This window comes from Gopherus evgoodei, chromosome 8 (assembly GCF_007399415.2).
Source record: "Gopherus evgoodei ecotype Sinaloan lineage chromosome 8, rGopEvg1_v1.p, whole genome shotgun sequence".
In the NCBI taxonomy this organism is placed as follows: domain Eukaryota; kingdom Metazoa; phylum Chordata; order Testudines; family Testudinidae; genus Gopherus; species Gopherus evgoodei.
Genome location: NC_044329.1, coordinates 107580131 through 107595403, shown reverse-complemented (window position 1 = coordinate 107595403; position 15273 = coordinate 107580131).

Sequence of the window (15273 nt, the reverse complement as noted above, 5' to 3'; positions counted from 1 at the left end):
TGTCAACCTGGGCTTACAATCACTGGATCCGGGTCTCACAGCTATGCTAATACATCCATACTGCACTACGCAGACCTTCTGACTTGGAGCTGCAACTTGAGCTGCATCCACAGTGCAAAATGACAGGGCTTGGACCTAATCTCATCTCGTTTGGGCTCTGATCCACCCCTATCCCTCCCCACGCCCTGGCAGGGTCTTAGGACCTGGGTGCTTGCTGATCTGAGTCAGATTGATTTGCAGGTGGACGGAAGTGTGGATTGGGCTCAAACCTGAGTCAAGGCCAGAGTGTGAAGTGTAGATGTAACCTCAGTGGTAAGTGAATTTGATGTTGTGCTACTCTTTTGTTTTAAAAGTACATTGGATAGCAGCAGATTGTACATTTCTACTTCATGTGCAGGGGTAGGGCCCATAACTCATAAACCTCAATCTATATAACTCACAAACGGGATATGCATGACCATCTCTAACTGATGAAAATATAAGTGCATTATGCCACTGTTATATGCACTCTGCCAGAGGCGGTGTCTACTGGTATAAAAATGTTGGTTATACCTATAGCTACTCATGCTATTAGTGTAGTTGTAGATATAATATGATTTATTGATGTATTTTTATTTCCCACTAGTATGGTATAAATATATTTATACCACAAGAGTGGCCAATAAATTTCCCTTATGAATTCTGTTATCTGCACCATTAGCCATTTGTCATTTTTATGAGGTCACAACTTCAGGTGTACATGAATTTATACCCTACTTTGTGACCCCTTCCAAAATAATACACGGCCACTTCTGAACTATTCACCTCAGGAGTGCTAGGCCGCCTTCCTGTTTCCTACCTCTGCCCACTACTTTTTGCAAAACCAGATAATTTCCCAGTACCATGCTGTATCCAGCCATTCCATCTCCCCTTCTCCACTGTAACAAAACCAGAGAGCCCAAAATTAAGTGGACCAAATTCACTCTTCTTGTAACTTGGTGTTTCGCCAGGCCAAAACAGCAACCCAAACAGAGTCAGACAACATAGTGGTTCCTAACACCCTCCCAGCCCCCCCCTCCAAAAAAAACCCACCCCAGACCTCAGATTCCAAGATGGCCAAGAATCCTGTGTTGAAAATGGCACTTAAAAAGGAATAAGAATGCCAATAATTCCAGGGATTTATTCTACCTGTAATATTAGTGATCCATCCAATGATGATGGGCACTGGAAGAACACTTCCCCCTTATGCTTATCATTAATTTATCCTGCAGATTTATTCAAATATTTTCCCCCACTAGTGTCAGGGGCACGGTCCATCCTCTTTATTCAGAAGATATCATGGTGCTTAGATACTATGCTGATGAGTATGGTTTAAAAATCTACATTCAATATGATGTAACCGCATTCTGTGGGAGTTCTCCTGGGCTCTGTCCCTGCCCAGCTCCTACTTTCTATCTACACCTTATCAGTTGGTGACCTCATATTTCTGTGTCTCTCTTTTTAACATATTCCTATGTGACTGACTTGCAAGTCTTCTTCTCCATGCTGGACCTATCATCCGCTGTTCTACTCCACTATACTCTGTGATGTCATCTCAGATGTTCTGCTGCCATCACAGACTCAGTAGGGCCAAACCTGAACTCCAAATCCCTCTTTGAAACAGCTCCAATTCTCCAGTGTGACTAACCACACCACCATTCTTCATGTCCCTCAGGCCAGCTAGGTCAGGGTCATCTCTGACTCCTCTTTCTCCTTCTTTCCCCACATCCAAGCTATCACCATGACCCACTGCTTCTTTATACATCACATTTCTAAAGTCCAACACCTCCTCTCCATCCTGGCAGCTAATTCTCTGGTTCAGATCCTGATCATCTTCTGACAGGACAACTGCCACCACCTCCTCTCAAGCCTTCTCAGTAGCTACCTCACCCTCATCCTTCTGTCCAGAAAGCTACAGCCAAACACAACACTCCCATCTGTTGCTTTGACCATGTCCCTCTCTCTTGGAATCAATGTGCACTCACTCTCCCATATCCCTGCCTATCAAACTCAAACTTCTTGTTCTGGCCTTTAAGACCCTTCATTGCACAGGTAATGCCGAATGTCCTTCCATATTCCCTCTGTGCCTGTCAAAATGATGACAGCTCCAATACCCCTTTTGTCTCGATCTCCAGCCTCGAGTTACACCCCCTGAGTTACAGAGGCTTGACCCATTAGCTCAAGTTGCAGGCTTTGGGCTCTGGAATTCACTGGTTCAGGCCACAGTGTTGATCAACATTGGTTTTGTTCAATATCCTCATTAATGATCTGGATGATGGGATGGATTGTACCCTCAGCAAGTTTGTGGATGACACTAAGCTGGGAGGAGTGGTAGATATGCTGGAGGGTAGGGACAGGGTCCAGAGTGACCTAGACAAATTGGAGGATTGGGCCAAAAGAAATCTAATGAGGTTCAACAAGGACAAGTGCAGAGTCCTGCACTTAGGACAGAAGAATCCCATGGACTGCTACAGGCTGGGGAGTGACTGGCTAAGCAGCAGTTCTGAAGAAGAGGACCTGGGGATTACAGTTGATGAGAAGCTGGATAGGAGTCAGCAGTGTGCCCTTGTTGCCAAGAAGGCTAATGGCATATTGGGTTGCATTAGTAGGAGCATTGCCAGCAGATTAAGGGAAGTGATTATTCCCCTCTATTCGGCACTGGTGAGGCCACATCTGGAGTATTTCGTCCAGTTTTGGGGCCCCCACTACAGAAGGGATGTGGACAAATTGGAGAGAGTCCAGTGGAGGGCAACGAAAATGATCAGGGGGCTGGGGCACATGACTTAGGAGAGGCTGAGGGAACTGGGCTTGTTTAGTCTTCAGAGGAGAAGAATGAGGGGGGATTTGATAGCTGCTTTCAACTACCTGAAGGGGGGTTCCGAAGAGGATGGAGTTCGGCTGTTCTCCGTGGTGGCAGATGACAGAACAAGAAGCAATGGTCTCAGTTTGCAGTGGGGAAGGTCTAGGCTGGATTAGGAAACACTTTCACTAGGAGGGTGGCATGGGTGGCAGGTTTGTAGAAATTTTGATGGTGCCCAGAACCCCCCCCAACTCCGCCCACCCCAAACTCTGCCCCCCCTCTGGGAAGGGGGTTGAGTGGGGGGAGGAGGTCTGGGGTGCAGGTCCTGGGCTGTGGATTAGGGTGCAGGAGGGGTGCAGGGTGCAGGCTCTGGGCTGGGGCTGGGGGGTGTGTGCAGGGGGGATGAAGGATGCAGGCTCTGCGATGGAGTTTGGGGGTGGGATGCAATGCAAAGGGAGGGGGTGCAGGCTTTGGGAGGAAGTTTGAAGGCAAGAGGGGGTGTGTGGGAAAGGGAGGGGGTACACAGTCTGGGAGGGAGTTTGGGGATAGGAGAGGGTGCAGGGCTGTGGGGCTGAGGATGAGGGGTTCATGATGCAGGAGGGGGCTAAGGGATGGAGCAGAGGATTAGGGTGCAGGGGGATGAGAGTTGGGCTGAGGGGTTTGGGGCATTGGAGAGGCTCAGGGCTGGGGCGGAAGGGCAGGGTAAGGGCAGCCTGCCCTGCCATTAGTGGCTGGGGGGCATTAGATCCCTGGGGCAGCAGACAGCAGTTGCTGCTGGGAACGGGGCTCTGCCTGGGAATGTGCTACTCTGGTAGCACAAGCAGGCACGGGAGAGGCACGCGCTGCTTTCTTTCAGGCAGAGACGCAGGGGGAGGGGTTGTGCGGGGGAGGAGGGGTGGCAAGCGGAGGCAGGGGCCCACTCTAGGCAGGGCCGGGGGAGAGACCCACCTCCAAATATTGGTGGAGCAGGGTCCCCGGCCCTGAATATTGCTGGAGCCTGGGCGCCACAAAAGAATATAACCCACTGCCTGTGGAAGATGGTGAAGCACAGGAATGGGTTACCTAGGGAGGTGGTGGAATCGCCATCCTTAGGGGTTTTTAAGGCCCGGCTTGACAAAGCCATGGCTGGGATGATTTAGTTGGGGATTGGTCCTGCTTTGGGCAGGGGGTTGGACTAGATGACCTCCCGAGGTCTCTTCCAACCTTAATCTTCTATGATTCTGTGAGCATGGTGGCCATCACCTCTATACTTTAAATAAAAAAGAAATCCATTAGGAACACCAACACAGCCTAAAGTGAGCAGCCACATCATCATACATCTAGGCCCTATAACCTTCCTTGCCCCTAGTGAATGGTACGTACTTATCAGTCTGGCAAGTCCACCACTTTCACTGGGAACTCTTCAGAAAAGGGACTTGTCCTCTATATGTTCTCTTTGCAGCATCCAGCACACCTGTTGGTAATGTACAATGACAAATAATGCGTGGTAAGCATAGGTGTATCATAAGATCCTTGTGACTTTGCCTTTGGTAGACAGAGTATATATATAATCACACACAGAAAAACCCATGTTAAAAGAATGTTATTTAGGTTGCAAAGTCAAGCACGCAAAAGTTGGGAAAAGACAGATTGCCCATTGCCCATGCAATGTTCATTTGGTCCCCTTGTGCATCCGTCCTGTGTACTGAATGAGGCAGGATGCCTGTGGATCATGTAGTTAAAGACTATCATAATGCACACAAACAAGGTGAGAAAGACCAATGGTGGGAGGGAAAAACAGGCACAGAGGGTGTGTCTGCATTGGAACTGGAAGGTGTAACTTCCAGCTCAAATAGACATACTCATCCTAGAGGGTAGACATACCCAGAGGGACCTATCTAAGATCTTACCACCGGTTATTGCCAGAGCGTCCACTAGAATCCTGGTGACCTATGTCACAACCCAGGCCTCTCTTCATTAACCAATCCCCTCTTCCTAAAAAGCCCACCTTATGTGTATCACAGGTACCCCTCCTGCGGTATTCTAATTTTGGCCCCCATCAGGCCATGTTAGAGGCAGGGGCCATCCAGGCACTAGGAAAGCTCTTTGAAGAACATGGTTGTGATCAGGGCCAGCTCTAGGCACCAACGAAGGAAGCAGGTGCTTGGGGTGGCCAATGGAAAGAGGTGGCACTTCTGGGTCTTCGGTGACAATTCGGCGGCAGGTCCCTCAGTCCCTCTTGGCGTGAAGGACCCACCACTGAATTGCCGCCGAAGAATGAAACGCATTATCTTTTTTTTTTTCCTCGCTTCACTGCTTGGAGTGGCAAAAAAGTTGCCCTGGTTGTGATGTCCGACACTGATATTAAAAAGCATGAAGATTAAAGCAATACGAACTTGATTCTCTTCTTGCACCAGAGGAGCAGATCCAGTGTTCATGACTGATAACAGTACCTTAGAAATAGTGATCATTGCCCCATATCACCTGGGCAAGTCGGTATCAGAACCCGAGATCTTTGGGGTAAGGCCTGCCTCTTTGTTCTGAGCATAATGGGGACATGCTCCACTACAGTAACTATTGTTATGATTGTTATCTTTTTCTCTGAGTGTGCTGGCTTTAGATACAACAAGTAGCAGACAATTAAACTCCAAAGCAAAGCAAAAGCATTTGATCTCCACAAAAATAAAAAAAATTTAGAGACCAACCAGTTCATGGTCTAATTGTACTAGGACAGGGGTCGGCAACCTTTCAGAAGTGGTGTGCCGAGTCTTCATTTATTCACTCTAATTTAAGGTTTTGCGTGCCGGTAATACATTGTAATGTTTTTAAAAGGTCTCTTTCCCTAAGTCTATAATATACAACTAAACTATTGTTGTATGTAAAGTAAATAAGGTTTTAAAAATGTTTAAGAAGCTTCATTTAAAATGAAATTAAAATGCAGAGCCTCCTGGACCAGTGGCCAGGACCCGGGCAGTGTGAGTGCCACTGAAAATCAGCTTGCATGCCGCCCTTGGCATGTGTGTCATAGGTTGCCTACCCCTGCACTAGATGTTGTATGAATACATAGTACCCAATGTCATGGTCATTATTTCTACTACACAGCACAAGATACACCAAACCACAATGTAAATGCTGAGAAATGTTTTTGTGCCTCTCCAGAGGGCTGGAGGAGGGTTTCAACCAGAGGTGGTTGGGAGTTTTTGGAAAAAAATTTGTTTATTTTTGTCAGAAAATCCCAATGTGTCTAAACTGTAAATTGTCATGGGAAAGGTTCAGTTTTGACAAAAATTGTGGAGTTGAAACTTTTTTGGGGAAAAAAAGATTTGAAAATGTTAAAATGTTTCATTTCAATATTTTCAGAAGGAAAAATTCCAGTTTGGAGTGACTTTTTGTCTTGCTATTTAAGCTACTTGGAGTTTAAAAACATTAAAGATGATCCAAAGTCAAAACAAAATGTTTGGAAATGACTGAAAGCACATTTCAACTAATCCAAACCAAAATTTTTGGGGTCGGGGGATGGGTTTTCAGTTCATAGAAAACTCAGGGATTTTGACTTTTTGTCCCAATTCAGGACAGGAAACTTTTTTTATATATATATCTCCAAAAATTTTGCAGGAGAAGAAAAATATTTCCAGTCCAGCTCTGGTTTCAACCTACTAGGGCACTGTTTTCTTATTTCATGCCTCCTAGCAGTAGAGACAACCATTCCACAGGACAGCTAGCTCTTACGAGGTGTGAAACAAGAGAAACATAGACCTGTAGCAGACCCCGAGAGGTCATCAAATCCAGCCCTCTGCACTAAGGCAGGACCAAGTAAACCCAGCACAGCCCTGACAAGCATTTGTCCAACCTGCTCTTAAAAACCTTCAGTGATGGGGATTCCACAACCTCCCTTGGAAGCCTGTTCCAGAGCTTAGCTACCCTGATTGTTAGAAGGTTTTTCCTAATATCTCACCTAAATCTCCCTTGCTGCAGATTAAGCCCATTGCTTCTTGACATGAAGAACAATTGATCACAGTCCTCTTAACGTATCTGAAGATTCAGTCTTCTCTTCTCAGCACTAAACGTGCCCCATTTTTTTAAACTTTTCCTCAAAGGTCTTGGGGCGAAGTGGCAATGGCTTTCGTGAGACGTGTGTCACAAGTTTCACACTCCTGTGCTACTTACAGCCATGGCCACGCTAGCCCCAGCCCCAGCTTCTTCCCTGAAGAGAAGCAGCGAGCCTGCCTGGGCTGGGGCCAAGGGAGAAAGGCAAGCAGGAGGGGGCCTCCTGGGTGGATTGTGGGTGGGACCATGCTGGGCACAGCCTCCGCCACCCTACGGTACGCACCGCCCATGACTCCAAGAGAGATGGTGGGTTCTGAGGTGGTTGGAGACCAGGATGCAAGGAGCTGTTGGTAGGCCTGGCTGAGCAGTGGTGACTGAATGGAGGTTTCTGGAGTTACCTATGATAAATGTCTATTAGGGATGGTCTAGACAATATTTGGTCCTGCCATGAGGGCAGGGGACTGGACTCGATGACCTCTCGAGGTCCCTTCCAGTCCTAGAGTCTATGAATTTATGAATCTATGAACCTCTGCTCAAGATCCACTGAACCTACGTGTATAGTGTAAACACTGGAGCTCCGTGGTGCAAATCAATAGATTACACCATGACTGGCTGCCTATCACCAGTTTCCCCAACAACAGAGCTTGACCACCACTCAGCCAACGGGCAACAGCCAGCGTCACTTAGATTCCACTTAAGCTCTGTAGCAGGAGTCAGCAACCTTTCAGAAGTGCTGTGCCAAGTCTTCATTTATTCACTCTAATTTAAGGTTTCGTATGCCGATAACACATTTTAATGTTTGTAGAAGATCTCTTTCTATAAGTCTATAATATAGAACTAAACTATTGTTGTATGTAAAGTAGATAAGGTTTTTAAAATGTTTAAGAAACCTCATTTAAAATTAAATTAAAAAGCAAAGCCCCCTGGACCGGTGCCCAGGACTCGGGCATTGTGAGTGCCACTGAAAATCAGCTCACTTGCCACCTTCAGTACGCGTGCCATAGGTTGCCTACCCCTGCTCTATAGGGTTAAGCGTCACTAAGGGTTTGTCTATACCGCACTCGCAAAGTGTGATTGTGTCTTGAGTAGACCTACCCAAGCTAGCTTAACACTGGAGCAGTGAAGCCATGGGCACACCAGGGGTGTACAAGCCACCTCAAACCCTGAGTAATTCCTCATGGCTAACCCACATTGAAACATGTGCTGCCATGGATCAGCTGCTTCGGGACCTGAGCTAGCTAGGTCAAAGTTAGCCAGGGTAAGTCTACTCAAGCTACAGTCACACCCCTGCTTGCCATACAGACACAGACATAGTTCTGTGCATGGGGTGAACTGCATTCAAACAGCTCCTGAAACATAATTGAATATCCATGGCAGATTTCTGAATTGCAGGTTTTCCACAATAAATACAACCTGAGAAAGTTCCCTCTTTCCCCGTCTCCCTCATCCGGAGTTTGGCTGCTTCAGACTTTTTATTTGCACACAGTTGTCCTTAAAAATAATAAGTGACTATTTGGCCTGTTCAAAGCCAGAAACAAGCTGACCAATTGCTCCTGTTTTTTACTTCAGGGCATCCATCCAAGGCAGAGAGAGAGAGATCAGTCTATAATGGTTTGCCTGGCTCGAAAACTCCATTTTGGACCGTGGAGAGTCATATTTCAGAGTGTATTGATCAGACTGCAGTTTGTGTTTCCTCATGTCCATGATCCTGTTTGCAGCCCTGTAAAATAATAACAGTACTCGTGTCAGTAAGGTAATTACCATTGATCTAACACACTGTGACAAATTTTTCAGTCATGCCACTTGATTCATACTTAAAGTTATGGCACTGCTGACTGCTCCTTAAATAATTGAAAGATGCCCTTTGTAAATCAGCACGCTTTTGCCAAAAGTAGCAGTTTCTGCTTTGTTGAAAGCTCGTTACCTGGCTTCGTCAGAGATTCGAAACCAGACAGCTTTTATCTTCCCGTGTAGCTTATGGTTAGCGCTAATACCATTTTAGCTGGCAAGTCATTTAGGACATTTGGCTTCGAAAAAGGGAAGAGTGGCTAATGTGTCTGGGTGGTTTTGCCTGCAAAAGAACAAATAGGAGCTTAAGTACAACAGATACTGGGCCAAATTCTGAAATGGGAGTTGCTCATGAGGACAGATTTAGTCTCATGCTCCCTTGGGTGTATGGGAGGGGATCCTGCCCTGGCAGAATAATAATCATAAGCACTTGTCATCCATAGATCGCTAAATGCTTTTACAAAGCATTTGGGTTTGTTTAGTCTGGAAAAGAGAAGACAGTAAATTATTCTCATCTTCCAGATGGGTAAACTGAGGCACACAGGGGCGATGCAAGCTCCTCAAGGTCACACAGCAAGGATAAGGATTAGATGAACCCATGATTCCCAGCCCAGTACCTTATCCATTGACTATAGACAGAAGAGATCCTCTGCAGCATTCTCCTTTTCCCTCCCTTCCCATGGAATCCCATCAGCCAAGGTTCAAACAGCTCCCGTTCTGCCATGTTAGAGGGTGCAGGATTCAGGAGCTAACCAGGTTCCATATGATTGCCCTAAATGCACACCCTCAACTCTGTGGGAGAAAGCAGCACAAGTTATTTTCTCTGATGTGCTGTGGTATACAGGAGAAAAAGCCCCTGGGTAAAGGCTTCACGATTTGGCCCTCAGGTTATTATTTTGGATATTAATTACTGCCAATAGCTCTGGAAATGTGTTTGAGAAATAGCATTTTGCTTGACATGTATTTAAGCAGAGATGACCCCAGATCAGAACACTGCTCATAGAACCTACTGGTCACCCTCCACACAGGCATATCCCTCCTACTGGAATTTCAGCTCTCTCCCCAGGACAGGCCCCAGAACAGAACACAGGCCCCAACCCTGTGCTCCTTCATCAAACCGAGCTCATTGAATCCAAACATCTTTGGAGGACTTTGGATCTCAATCTGGGTCAAGGTTTGGTGGCTCAGGCCATCTAGGATGACCAGACAGCAAGTGTGAAAAATTGGGACAGGGGGTGGGGGGTAATCGGAGCCTATATAAAAAAAGACCCCAAAATTGGGACTGTCCCTATAAAATCAGGACATCTGGTCACCCTAAGGCCATCTCTCCAGCAAGGTCGCCTGCAGGGCAAATGCAAATGGCAACGGTGGACCTTGTTACATTTTACTGCTGGGTGAAAGATGCTGAAATATCAAGTGGAGTCATGCAGGATTAGTTCTGGGTCCGGTTCTGTTCAATATCTTCATCAATGATTTAGATAATGGCATAGAGAGTACACTTATAAAGTTTTCAGATGATACCAAGCGGGGAGGGGTTGCAAGTGCTTTGGAAGATAGGATTAAAATTCAAAATTATCTGGAGAAACTGGAAAATTGGTCTGAAGTAAAAAGGATAACATTCAATAAGGACAAATGCAAAGTATTCTACTTAGGAAGGTAAAATCAATTGCACAGACACAAAATGGAAATGACTGCCTAGGAAGGAGTACTGTGGAAAGGGATCTGGGGGTCATAGTGAGCCACAAGCTAAATATGAATCAACAGTGTAACACTGTTGCAAAAAACGTGAACATCATTCTGGGATGTATTAGCAGGAGTGTTGTAAGCAAGACACAAGACGTAATTCTTCCGCTCTACTCCACCCTGATTAAGCCTCAATTGCAGTATTGTGTCCAGTTCTGGGTGCCACATTTCAGGAAGGATGTGGACAAATTGGAGAAAATCCAGAGAAGAGCAACGAACACGATTAGAAATCTAGAAAATATGACCTATGAGGGAAGATTGAAAAAACTGGGTTTATTTAGTCTGGAAAACAGAAGACTGAGAGGGGACATGACAACAGCTTTCAAGTACATAACAGGTTGTTACAAGGAGGAGGAAGAAAAAATGTTCTTAATCTCTGTGGATAGGACAAGAAGCAATGGGCTTCAATTGCAGCAAGGGCAGTTTAGGTTGAATATTAGGAAAAACTTCCTAATTTTCAGGGTAACTAAGCACTTGAATAAATTGCCTCAGGAGGTTGTGGAATCTCTGTCACTGGAGATTTTTAAGAGGTTAGACAGGGATGGATAATACTTAGTCCTGCCATGAATGCAGGGAACTGGATTAGACGACCTCTCGAGGTCCCTTCCAGCCTTACGATTCTATGAAATAGCTGTAGATATCTAAACTATCATAGATGGATCATCCGTTTGGAGTGCCTCACTTAAAGTTCATCACACCTCAGTTTAATGACACAGGAGGTCGTATTCCATTTGAATTATCCAAGAGCAATACCGTGGGCTTGAAAACCTTGTGGAGAAGGGTTGAGTAACCTCAATTTACGAGAGCACTAGTGGGAGTTGAGGATAGTTAACATCTCCTAGGATCAGGACCCAAATTTGCATAAACAGTCAGTTACCAAAGAAATGAACAAACCTTTGGTTTCTGGCTTAGGAAGAACTTGAAGAAATATATGAAGTTTTAGACAAAAGCAATATCTTAATTAAAAAACCCAGTAATCCTGATGTAATGAGACCTTCCCAACCGAACTATGTCACTGTGGTCTGCAGTGGAACAATGAAGAATTCTCAGTCCCCCACGGGAGTATTTATATGAGGCAGGGTGGTCTTGTGGTTCAGATACAAGAAGATTCAGAGATCTAGGGACAAATTCACCCATTGGCGCCAGACAGAAGAACTTCCTTCAAGTCAATGGAGCTGCCCTCGCTTGCGCTAGGAGTGAGTCTGGCTCCTGGGTAGGGCGACCAGACAGCAAGTATAAAAAATTGGGAGGGGGGTGGGGAGTAATAGGAGCCAATATAAGAAAAAGACCCAAAAATTGGGACTGTCCCTATAAAAATCGGAACATCTGGTCACCCTACTCCTGGGTTCTCTTCCCGTCTCTGCCATGTATTTCCTGTGTTACCCCGGGCAAATCACTCCTTCTTTGTGCTTCAGTATGAAAGGGCTGTTATGGGGCCAAATTAATTATTGACTAGGAAGCCCCTTTGTTCTAGGCAAGGTCGTGATATGTAGAGTCCTGTGAAATTCTTTGTATTTTTTTAATTTGGTTTTCATATTAATTTTAGGGAATTTCATTTTATCACCCTCCTGGCTTGGTCCTGCCCCTGGGGGCGGGGGGAGGGGAGTAAGAGGCCTGGGGAGGGGGATGGGGAATGGAGAGAAAGCCTGCCCCACACTCCCATGGGACACAGACATGGGCAGCTCCTATATCCTGAGGTGTTAGGCCCAGGGCTTGACAGTGAACCTGGGCTGCACTCACCCTGGACAGCAGCGGCTCCTGTGTCCCACAGGACTGGGCCTGGTGCCCTGCTCCCTTGACCTGGGGCATGGGCTCATGGTGCTGCTTAGGCATTGTTATGGAGTGGGGGCCAGAGCAAATGTGAGTGAGTGGGATTACGACCCCATGGAACAAGGGTTTTTTTCCATTTTATTTTACAGTTGCGGGGGGGGGGGAGGGGGAACAGGGCTCTGCATGTATGTCCCCATCACCATCTCATGGGAGAATCTCAGTCTTATATTGCATGTGTCCTGGGAGACAGGGCCATGCTATTACTCCCATTTTACAGATGGGGGAACAGAGAGACTTCAAGATCACCCAAGAAATCTGTGGTGGAGTAGAGCAGTGAACCACTGGGTTCCCAAACCCCAGGTGAGTGCCTTAACCTATGGACCAAACTTTCTCTCCCATGAGATCACAAGGTCCTCCCTTAAGAACCTGAAAGTAAGGCACTAAAACACAAAGTAATATCACTTTGTGCTTCCAGGGGTTGGACTAGATGACCTCTTGAGGTCTCTTCCAGCCCTACATTTCTATGATTACTTTATATTTTATTATTATTTACATATGGGGTTGTTAGGTATGCCTGACGCAGCACGTGGCAAGGTACAACTGTTAAAATGAACGGTAGCAAAGACGTATCAATATGGCCATTAACCACCATTGCTCAGCCCCACCACCAAACTCCTCTGCAATGCAGAATGCCTGACTGGAGTCTGCATCCTAGAAGGCACCAAAGCTGGGCTTTAGACGGTTTCTAGACGGGCAACATTGAAAAGTCCCCCTCACTGAGAACACCCTGTTTCCTTTTGTCGGCATTTAACTCTGGGGGATGCAAAACAAGAATTTTCTAGCTGATCTCAGGTTCTGCAAAGAAAAGGACTTGGGGGAGAGGTGGATCCCCTGCCACTTAGGCTTAGAAATTCTAGACTTTCAAGGGGGAATAAAAAGTCTCACTAAGGATGAAATTCACCCCTGTGCAGGCAGCCCTTGCAAGGCCTATCTGCCAATTAAGGCCTATTTAAGCGGCACATAAACCTTGGATTGGCCCTCTGTACAAGCGTCCATTTCACCCATACTTGCCTACAATTTTGAAAACACCCCCCTCAATGCAGTCACCATAATTCCAAGCCTAAGTAGCAGAAGATGATTTCTCACGTTAGCAACGTGAGCCCATAGTTGCTATCCTGGCCTAAGAGCCTCTCAAAACACAAATTAAATTAACCATCCTCCGAGAAATCCTGAGACCAGCCCCTAGTATTGTTGGGCCATAACAAGTAATGGCACCAGCTTTGAGCCAGTCAATTACTCATCAAGAGGTCTCTTTTGTGGGCATTCTTTTACCTGCTTGAGGTGAGCCCAGAACAAACAGAAGGCATCTGAAAGGAGATTACTAAATAAGTCTAGGATTGAACAAGCAGTGTATTTGGGGGTCAAATTTAATTCCTTCCCTGCTTTTGTATTCAGATTAGAGGCCAATATGACTTTGCGGAAGCAAGGGCACCTCTGTTAATGCTGCTTTTGCACTTAACCTGCAATTTACCTGTCAGTAACAAACACATTAAAGAATAGCTCCGCGCTGAGAACTTCCAAACAATTTACCACACCAGCACAATGAGCTCTTTGTGTTCCAAGACAACAGCAGCCACTAAAGTCTTAACGCGAAGGTCTGCAATCGAGGGAAATCGTGTTCGAAAAATGCATCCTAGCCATATTTCAAGGAACAACAAATTTGAGGTCAATCAACTGCTCAGAAAACAATAATAAAAAGCCCGCCCCCCACCCTCACCCCCAACAAACCGCATGTCTGTGACGCACTGGATTGGTTAAGGAGGATTGTGCTTTGAGAGCTACCTAAATTCCTCGGCTGAAGTGCTGAGTGGAGGTTTATTAAGTGGCCTGTCCGAATGTATATCAAACTTGTCCCTGGTGGGGGCCCGGTGTTAAATTCCATCATTAAAACCTATTACCGAGCTATCAAAACCCGCTGTAATTCCATCTAATGACCTCATTTCCCTAAGCGCAACCTGTGCCACTCAATGAAAGTTTTGCCGATTTGGTGTTCTCTCTCGGTAGGCCGCAGCCTCTCAGCAGAAAAGAAAAAAAAAGGCAGCGAGAGAAAAATCAATGTCTACAGAGATGACAAGGCATGAGGCCAGTAGCTGGGGACCTAGAAAACTAGCCAATATTCCATTTCCTATCCAGTCTATTAGCTACTGAAGTCAGCCTAGGTGCTGAGTTTTGATTGAAAGCTGAGCTGAGACCAGATAGAGGAGGAGGCAGGCAGGGCAGTATGGCCACCAGATAAGTCTAGTTTATAGCTTGCTGAAATCAGTCATAAAAGTAGGTGTATATAAAAATGGATTATTGCATTAAAAGTTCAAAATGTTCCATTTTTTTCCTTGGCTCGGGTTAAGGCAGGATGGGGCAGGAGGAGGAGGGGGGGCAGGAATAAGTCCTCCTCCCCCTACCTCTACATGCCATGAAATCATTTCGTAAATACAAAAAAGGCCCCCCGGGCTATTGGTGCCCAGACACTCATTTTTAGAGTGGATAATTGACTCCTTTCAGTTGATAATTCATAGCTTGCATATGCTGGCTAATACATCAGCGCCTAGAGACTCTGAGACAGCCCAGAGCAGAAACAGAGAGGGCGAGGGGGAAAAAAAAAATGTGGATGATAGATGAGTGCATTACTGCTTTATGAATGAATTATGTCCTGCAAATACCTTGAGCAGGAGAGACTGTCTGCCTGTATCTATACTAATCTGGGAGGAATTATGACAATTTTCACATTAAAAAGGGAAAGGAAAAGGAATTAATCGAGCAGTTGGGCCATTAAAAATGTATGCCAGAGCATTTGAATGTCCATTTTCCCATTTATCATGCGGTAGGAAGTCTCCACCAGTGTTTTTCTTTTCTTTTTGTGTAGGTTTCAATGTATGAAAGCAGATCAGCATTATTTTGACAAGATGAAGTCTATTTTACCTATAGCGGGTCAGAGCGTCTCTCTATATCCTCTCTGTCAAAAAGCAGAATATATTTCTTTCCTTTCCATCCATCGGCTTCCGAAGTCTGTAATCTTTAACTTGATAAAAACAAGATGATTTCATCCCGGGTATTGTTTTTTCTCTCTCTTA